The sequence below is a fragment of the Bubalus bubalis genome, chromosome 4, assembly GCF_019923935.1.
Source record: "Bubalus bubalis isolate 160015118507 breed Murrah chromosome 4, NDDB_SH_1, whole genome shotgun sequence".
Classification (NCBI taxonomy): domain Eukaryota; kingdom Metazoa; phylum Chordata; class Mammalia; order Artiodactyla; family Bovidae; genus Bubalus; species Bubalus bubalis.
The window spans coordinates 134,477,658-134,485,828 of record NC_059160.1 but is presented as its reverse complement, the minus strand read 5'-3'; positions in this window follow the sequence as shown (position 1 = coordinate 134,485,828).

Sequence of the window (8,171 nt, the reverse complement as noted above, 5' to 3'; positions counted from 1 at the left end):
CCAGTTGTGGATGTGACTGGTGATAGAAGCAGGGTCCGATGCTGTAAAGAGCAATATTGCATAGGAACCTGGAATGTAAGGTCCATGAATCAAGGCAAATTGGAAGTGGTCAAACAAGAGATGGCAAGAGTGAACATCGACATTCTAGGAATCAGTAAACTAAAATGGACTGGAATGGGTGAATTTAACTCAGATGACCATTATATCTACTACTGTGGGCAGGAATCCCTCAGAAGAAATTGAATAGCCATCATGGTCAACAAAAGAGTTCGAAATGCAGTACTTGGATGCAATCTCAAAAACGACAGAATGATCTCTGTTCATTTCCAAGGCAAACCATTCAATATCACGGTAATCCAAGTCTATGCCCCAATCAGTAATGCTCAAGAAGCTGAAGTTGAACAGTTCTATGAAGACCTACAAGACCTTTTAGAACTAACACCTTGGACTGTGTGGATCACAATAAACTGTGGAAAATTCTGAAAGAGATGGGAATACCAGACCACCTGACCTGCCTCTTGAGAAACCTATATGCAGGTCAGGAAGCAACAGTTAGAACTGGACATGGAACAACAGACTGGTTCCAAATAGGAAAAGGAGTACATCAAGGCTGTATATTGTCACCCTGCTTATTTAACTTCTATGCAGAGTACATCATGAGAAATGCTGGGCTGGAAGAAGCACAAGCTGGAATCAAGATTACCGGGAGAAATATCAATAACCTCAGATATGCAGATGACACCACCCTTATGGCAGAAAGTGAAGAGGAACTAAAAAGCCTCTTGATGAAGGTTAAAGAGGAGAGTGGAAAAGTTGGCTTAAAACTCAACATTCAGAAAATGAAGATCATGGCATCTGGTCCCATCACATCATGGGAAATAGATGGGGAAACAGTGGAAACAGTGTCAGACTTTATTTTTTGGGGCTCCAAAATCACTGCAGATGGTGACTGCAGCCATGAAATTAAAAGATGCTTACTCCTTGGAAGAAAAGTTATGACCAACCTAGATAGCATATTCCAAAGCAGAGACATTACTTTGCCAACAAAGGTCCATCTAGTCAAGGCTATGGTTTTTCCTGTGGTCATGTATGGATGTGAGAGTTGGACTGTGAAGAAGGCTGAGCACTGAAGAATTGATGCTTTTGAACTGTGGTGTTGGAGAAGACTCTTGAGAGTCCTTTGAACTGCAAGGAGATCCAACCAGTCCATTCTGAAGGAGATCAGCCCTGGGATTTCTTTGGAAGGAATGATGCTAAAGCTGAAACTCCAGTACTTTGGCCACCACATGCGAAGAGTTGACTCATTGGAAAAGACCCTGATGCTGGGAGGGATTGGGGGCAGGAGGAGAAGGGGACAACAGAGGATGAGATGGCTGGATGGCATCACTGACTTGATGGACGTTGAGTCTGAGTGAACTCCGGGAGTTGGTGATGGACAGGGAGGCCTGGCGTGCTGCGATTCATGGGGTGGCAAAGAGTCAGACACGACTGAGCAACTGATCTGATCTGATACTGTACACCTGTAACATGTAATACTATACCTCAACTATACTTCAGTAAGAACAAAAACTGTGAGTTCTTGCAAAAAAAGTAAGTACCTTTGTGAAGTAATTATACATAATGCATACTGATGTATCTTACATTGTGATTATAAGCCAGTATATATGCACAGTGCTTTGTAAATTAGGAACCATAAATCACAAATGAGATTAATTAATTCCAATCTCATTTCATGGATTTCAAGGTACCCTGTTCAGCTCTTTTGTTATTTTTTTTCCAACACTATAGCTCTGAATATTGCTCCTTGTGGAAAACTGCACCTTGACAGAGGCTGTAGGTTGTGGGGAAAAAGTCAAGAATGAATATTGGCAAGATGGGTCAGCAATTCTGTTGGCCTAGGCTGGTGGAGATCTTTTATATGCCGTCTAGTTCCAGGTCTGGGGCTCTGGGTCCTTTCTGCAGATAAAAACCAAGGTCAGCCAAGGGTTTGTGTGTTCACAGCAGAATTATTTAATTTGGCTCACCCAAGAGTTTATTTGGTTTTCAGCATGTTGTCTGCTTCCATTTTAAATCTATTTTGTTTAAAACTTTGAATTTCTCCCTTTAGGGTTGTGTGTGTGTGTGTGTGTGTGTGTGTGACAGAGACAGAAAGAGAAGAAAGATTTAAATTTTTTCCTTCTGGTAAATGTTCATCAAAAATTACAGGATATGGAGAAAATATTCATAAAAATAGAATTTATTCCATAACTTTACTGTGTAGAAACACACACTGCTAACTATATATTTCTTTTCTGTGCATAATGTATTTATATAGTTGAGCTTATGCATATATGCCATTTTGCATCCTGGCTTTTTTAAGATAATTTTATTTATGTCTGTGCTGAGTCTTTGTTGCTGTGCAGGCTTTTCTCTAGGTATGGCAAGCAGGGGCTACTCTCTAGCTGTGGTACACGGGCTTCTCATTGCAATAGCTTCTCTTGTTGTGGAGCACAGGCTCAGTGGTTGGGGCACATGGTCTTACTTGTTCTGCGGCATGTGGGGTCTTCCTGGATCAGGGATTGAACCCATGTCTCCTACATTGGCAGGTGAATTCTTTACCACTGAGCCATCTTGGAAGCTCCTGATTTTTTGAAATAGCATCATATCTTAATAATTTCTCAAATTCATTAAAATTCTTAGTAAATATAACTCATGTCTGTGTAATAACTCATAATCTAGGCATGCCTTTTATCTTTCATCATTGCCCCGTTTTTAGATATTTAGATGAATTCCAAATTTTTACTCAGATAAATGATCCTGTGATTACTTTTTTTCATTAAAGTCAGTACTGTTTAAAAAGAATTTTCCACTTATCTGTGGCATTTCCTTTGCCATATTTGAAGACTTCTGCTTAAAGACAGGTTGGTTCTGAACATTATGTGTAAGTCCATTTGTTTTTACATCTAAAAAACCCAGCAAGAACTAGTGCCATCTGTTGGCAGTAGGGACCTTGCTTTGGCTGGTGGTTGTATTTATTACTGTCTAGGTCTCTAGGCTGAACGTTCATAAGCTGATGAATTTATGTTCTAAATTCTTATATATTTAATTTGCTTCTAAGCTATTCATATCGGGCACCTACTGACCTGGGGAGTTCCTCTTTCAGTATCCTATCATTTTGCCTTTTCATACTGTTCAAAGGGTTCTCAAGGCAAGAATACTGAAGTGGTTTGCCATTCCCTTCTCCAGTGGACCACATTCTGTCAGACCTCTCCACCATGACCCGCCTGTCTTGGGTGGCCCCACATGGCATGGCTTACTTTCATTGAGTTAGACAAGGCTGTGGTCTGTGTGATTAGATTGACTAGTTTTCTGTGAGTATGGTTTGTGTGTCTGCCCTCTGATGCCTCTTGCAACACCTACCGTCTTACTTGGGTTTCTCTTACCTTGGACGTGGGGTACCTCTTCATGGCTGCTCCAGCAAAGCACAGCCGCTGCTCCTTACCTTGTACAAAGGAAATCTCCTCCTCCTGACCTTGAACATGGAGTAGCTCCTCTCGGCCATCGTGCGCCTGCGCAGCCACCGCTTCCGCTTCTTGGATGCGGGGTTGCCAATCATGATTCTCAAGCCTACCTAACGGTATCTTCCCCGGGTCAAACCTCTTTGCCCTACAGGGTGTGTCACAGAGGCAATCTCAAAGGCACCAAAGTGGGAGAAAACTCTCTTCAGTAATATTATATTCTTCACTAATTTTTCGAACAGCCTTGGTTTTCCTGAGTCCAGCTCAAGTTCTTTTTGTCCCTTTCTTGATGTAACTCACTTCATCTAAAGAAGGAGTTGCTGTTTGGAGATAAAACTTGGTCTTCTCATTAAATTACCACTCTGCTGTTAAGAGGCAGGTTGTGGGCCTTTCGACAGCCGGTCTGTTGGATCATCGAAAAAGCAAGAGTTCCAGAAAAATATCTATTTCTGCTTTATTGACTATGCCAAGGCCTTTGACTGTGTGGATCCCAATAAACTGTGGAAAATTCTGAAAGAGATAGCAATACCAGACTACCTGACCTGCCTCTTGAGAAACCTATATGCAGGTCAGGAAGCAACTGTTAGAACTGGACATGGAAAAACAGCCTGGTTCCAAATAGGAAAAGGAGTACATCAAGGCTGTATATTGTCACCCTGTTTATTTAACTTCTATGCAGAGTACATCATGAGAAACGCTGGGCTGGAAGAAGCACAAGCTGGAATCAAGATTGCCGGGAGAAATATCAATAACCTCAGATATGCAGATGACACCACCTGTATGGCAGAAAGTGAAGAGGAACTAAAAAGCCTCTTGATGAAAGTGAAAGAGGAGAGTGAGAAAGTTGGCTTAAAGCTCAACATTCAGAAAACGAAGATCATGGCATCTGGTCCCATCACTTCATGGGAAATAGATGGGGAAACAGTGTCAGACTTTATTTTTGGGGGCTCCAAAATCACTGCAGATGGTGACTGCAGCCATGAAATTAAAAGACGCTTACTCCTTGGAAGAAAAGTTATGACCAACCTAGATAGCATATTGAAAAGCAGAGACATTACTTTGCCAACAAAGGTCCATCTAGTCAAGGCTATGGTTTTTCCAGTGGTCATATATGGATGTGAGAGTTGGACTGTGAAGAAAGCTGAGCGCCAAAGAATTGATGCTTCTGAACTGTGATGCTGGAAAGACTCTTGAGAGTCCCTTGGACTGCAAGAAGATCCAACCAGTCCATTCTAAAGGAAATAAGCCCTGGGTGTTCTTTGGAAGGAATGATGCTAAAGCTGAAACTCCAGTACTTTGGCCACCTCATGCGAAGAGTTGACTCATTGGAAACTCTGATGCTGGGAGGGATTAGGGGCAGGAGGAGAAGGGGACGGCAGAGGATGAGATGGCTGGATGGCATCACCGACTCAATGGGCGTGAGTTTGAGTGAACTCCAGGAGTTGGCGATGGACAGGGAGGCCTGGTGTGCTGCAATTCATGGGGTAGCAAAGAGTCGGACACGACTGAGCGACTGAATTGAACTGAACTGAAGCTATTCATTAGTGCTAACCATTTATCCAATTTTATACCTTATTTTTATTTGAAAAGCATGTTCTGACTATATACACACAAAACACATGTATTGCAAAAAGGCGAAAAACATTGGAAATTCTGAAGAATAAAGTTAAAGTAGGAATGATCAGCAGAGAAGGCCATGGCATCCCACTCCAGTACTCTTGCCTGGAAAATCCCATGGACAGAGGAGCCGGGAAGGCTGCAGTCCATGGGGTCGCGAAGAGTCGGACTCGACTAAGCGACTTCACTTTCACTTTTCACTTTCATGCATTGGAGAAGGAAATGGCAACCCACTCCAGTGTTCTTGCCTGGAGAATCCCAGGGACGGGGGAGCCTGGTGGGCTGCCGCCTATGGGGTCGCACAGAGTTGGGCACGACTGAAGTGACTTAACAGCAGCAGCAGTAGCAGTAGCAGGACTGATCAGTGAGTGTACTGCATTTAACCTTTTTATACATTATCATCTCAGTGGGTGTTTGTTGTTTGTACTTCCCTCCCCATATAATCAAACTTGTACTTTGTTGTTGTTGTTCAGTTGCTCAGTCGAATCTGATTCTTTGCAACCCCATGGACCACAGCGCCAGGCTTCCCTGTCCTTCACCATCTCCCAGAGTTTGCTCAAACGTATGTCCATTGAGTCCATGATGCCATCCAACCATCTCACCCTCTTTCATCGCCTTCTCCTCCTGCCTTCCGTCTTCTCCAGCATCAGGGTCTTTTCTAATGAGTCGGTTCTTTGCATCAGGTGGCCAAAGTATTAGAGCTTCAGCTTCAGCATCAATTCTTCCAATGAATATTCAGGATTTATTTCCTTTAGGATTGATTGCTTGGATCTCCTTGCAGTCCAAGGGACTCTCAAGAATCTTCTCCAACACCATAGTACAAAAGCATCAGTTCTTTGGCACTCAGCCTTCTTTATGGTCCAACTCTCAAATCCATACATGATTACTGGAAAAACCATAGCTTTGATTAATGGACCCTGTGGGCAAAGTAATGTCTCTGCTTTTTAATATGCTGTCTAGGTTGGTCATAGCTTTTCTTCCAAGGAGCAAGTATCTTTTAATTTCATGGCTTCAGTCACCATCTGCAGTGATTTTGGAGCCGAAGAAAATAATGTCTGTCACTGTTTCCATTGTTTGCCCATCTACTTGCCATGAAGTGATGGGTCTGGATGTCATGATCTTAATTTTCTGAATGTTGAGTTTTAAGCCAGCCTTATCACTCTCCTCTTTCACTTTCATAAAAAAGAGGCTCTTTAGTTCCTCTTTGCTTTCTGTCGTAAGGGTGGTGTCATTTGTACTTTATTTACCTTGTATTCATGGAGGTCATCCTGTAGTGATTAGTCCTGGTGGTGTCCATTTCACATCTGGGTGTGTAAACGACTCCAGTTTTCTGTGGACCATCTTTTTGCACTGTAGCCTATCACTTTGCCAATCATATAATCAGGTAACAGTGATAGTGAAACAGATGCATAAAGTATATTTTGTGGCCCATGAAGAACGCAGGTATAAGGTTAAACTCCACATTGCATCTACTAACTCTGTGACCTAGGGCAAAGTTTAACCTCTCAGAGCCTTTGTTTCTAGACCTATGAAACAGGATTAGCATGTGGATCAAATAGAATAATGGATATGCAAAGCAAAATGTGACCTTTTCAGTCCTGTAGTCTTGTTGGCAAAAAAGTAAAAGATTTTTTAAAGTAGGAAAATGGTGGGAGGAGCATGTGAACACAATACCAGAACACTCTTGGCTACAAAAGCCTTAAATCCAACACTTTGTTCCACTGAAGGAAAGGTTTAAGTATTGCAGTACTTGGCTCATCTTTTAGTTCTTTCCCACTTTTAACACGTTTAGAATATTGTGGAAATTTTATCTTTGTAAGTGACAACAATAGATTTGTATAGTATGTGTTGAAAAGTGTTGGTTGCTCAATCGCGTCTGTCTCTGCAACCCCATGAACTGTAGCCCGCCAGGGTACTCTGTCCATGGAAATCTCCAGGCAATAATACTGGAGTGGGTTGACATTCCCTTCTCTAGGGGATCTTCCTGACCCAGGGATCAAATCCAGGTCTCTCCCATTGCAGGCAGAATCTTTCACTGTCTGAGCCACCAGGGAACTGATTTGATCATTTACTCATGAAATAAAATAGTATGAGTATCTTATTGTGTGTCAGTTACTGTGCAAAACTCTAGGGATAAAATATAAGTAAGGCATAGAAATTAATCTTCAGGAGTATAGAGTCTGGTGTAGGAAACATAAGCACAATCTTATGTTCATAGTACAGACAACTTCCTGGGGAAATGAAGGTAAGGAAGTAGTCAGTTCTGAGTGGTAGTGGTGTGGCGAGGGGCTTGGATGATCACAAAAGGTGATGCTGGAATAAGTCTTTGATATGCAAAGCATGAAGAATTAGCCTTCTTGACCAGGAGGACAATGTACACACAGGCCAGAGAAGCCAGGCTTGGAGAAGAAAGAGGGAAGAATGGGCAAGGCTAGGACAGAGCACATAAAAGGGAAATTTGTAGGAAACAAGAGAATCAAGTCTGGGATTTGTGGGGCTGTGTTTTTGTCTGCCCAGCAGCTCAGTGAACTCTCCCATTTTTAGTTCAAGTCGTTTAAATACAGTTGACCCCATCTCCTGCCTCAAGTGACAGTAATATGAGTTTGAGTATGAAGAATGGGAACAATTACTTATTTAATAAAGATATCTTGTTGGATTCAAAAATCCTTGCAACAATGTAAGACTTATGGAGAAAATTAATAAATGGAACTGCTGGTCTTGATAAAGTTTCAGAAACACTAACCTGCATGATAAGAAACATGCCTCCAACTCTAATACTCAATTCAGTATCATCTGAATCAGGTCATGGGTACAGTTCTAGCAGCAACTTCAAGATATTTTACTGGTAGGAGAGAGCATAAAGTCATATTGACTAGGTAGCTGGCACATTTGCTCTCATGTGAGTCTTCAGCAATAATAGGCCATCCTATGGAAACCGTGCTCACAAAGTTTGACCATTTATTTTGTCAACTGTTCAAATAAGTTCGTCTAGACTCATTGTTTTTCCTGGAGTATCTGTGTCCTGGAGTCAACGCATATTTCTTTAGGCTTTACTTG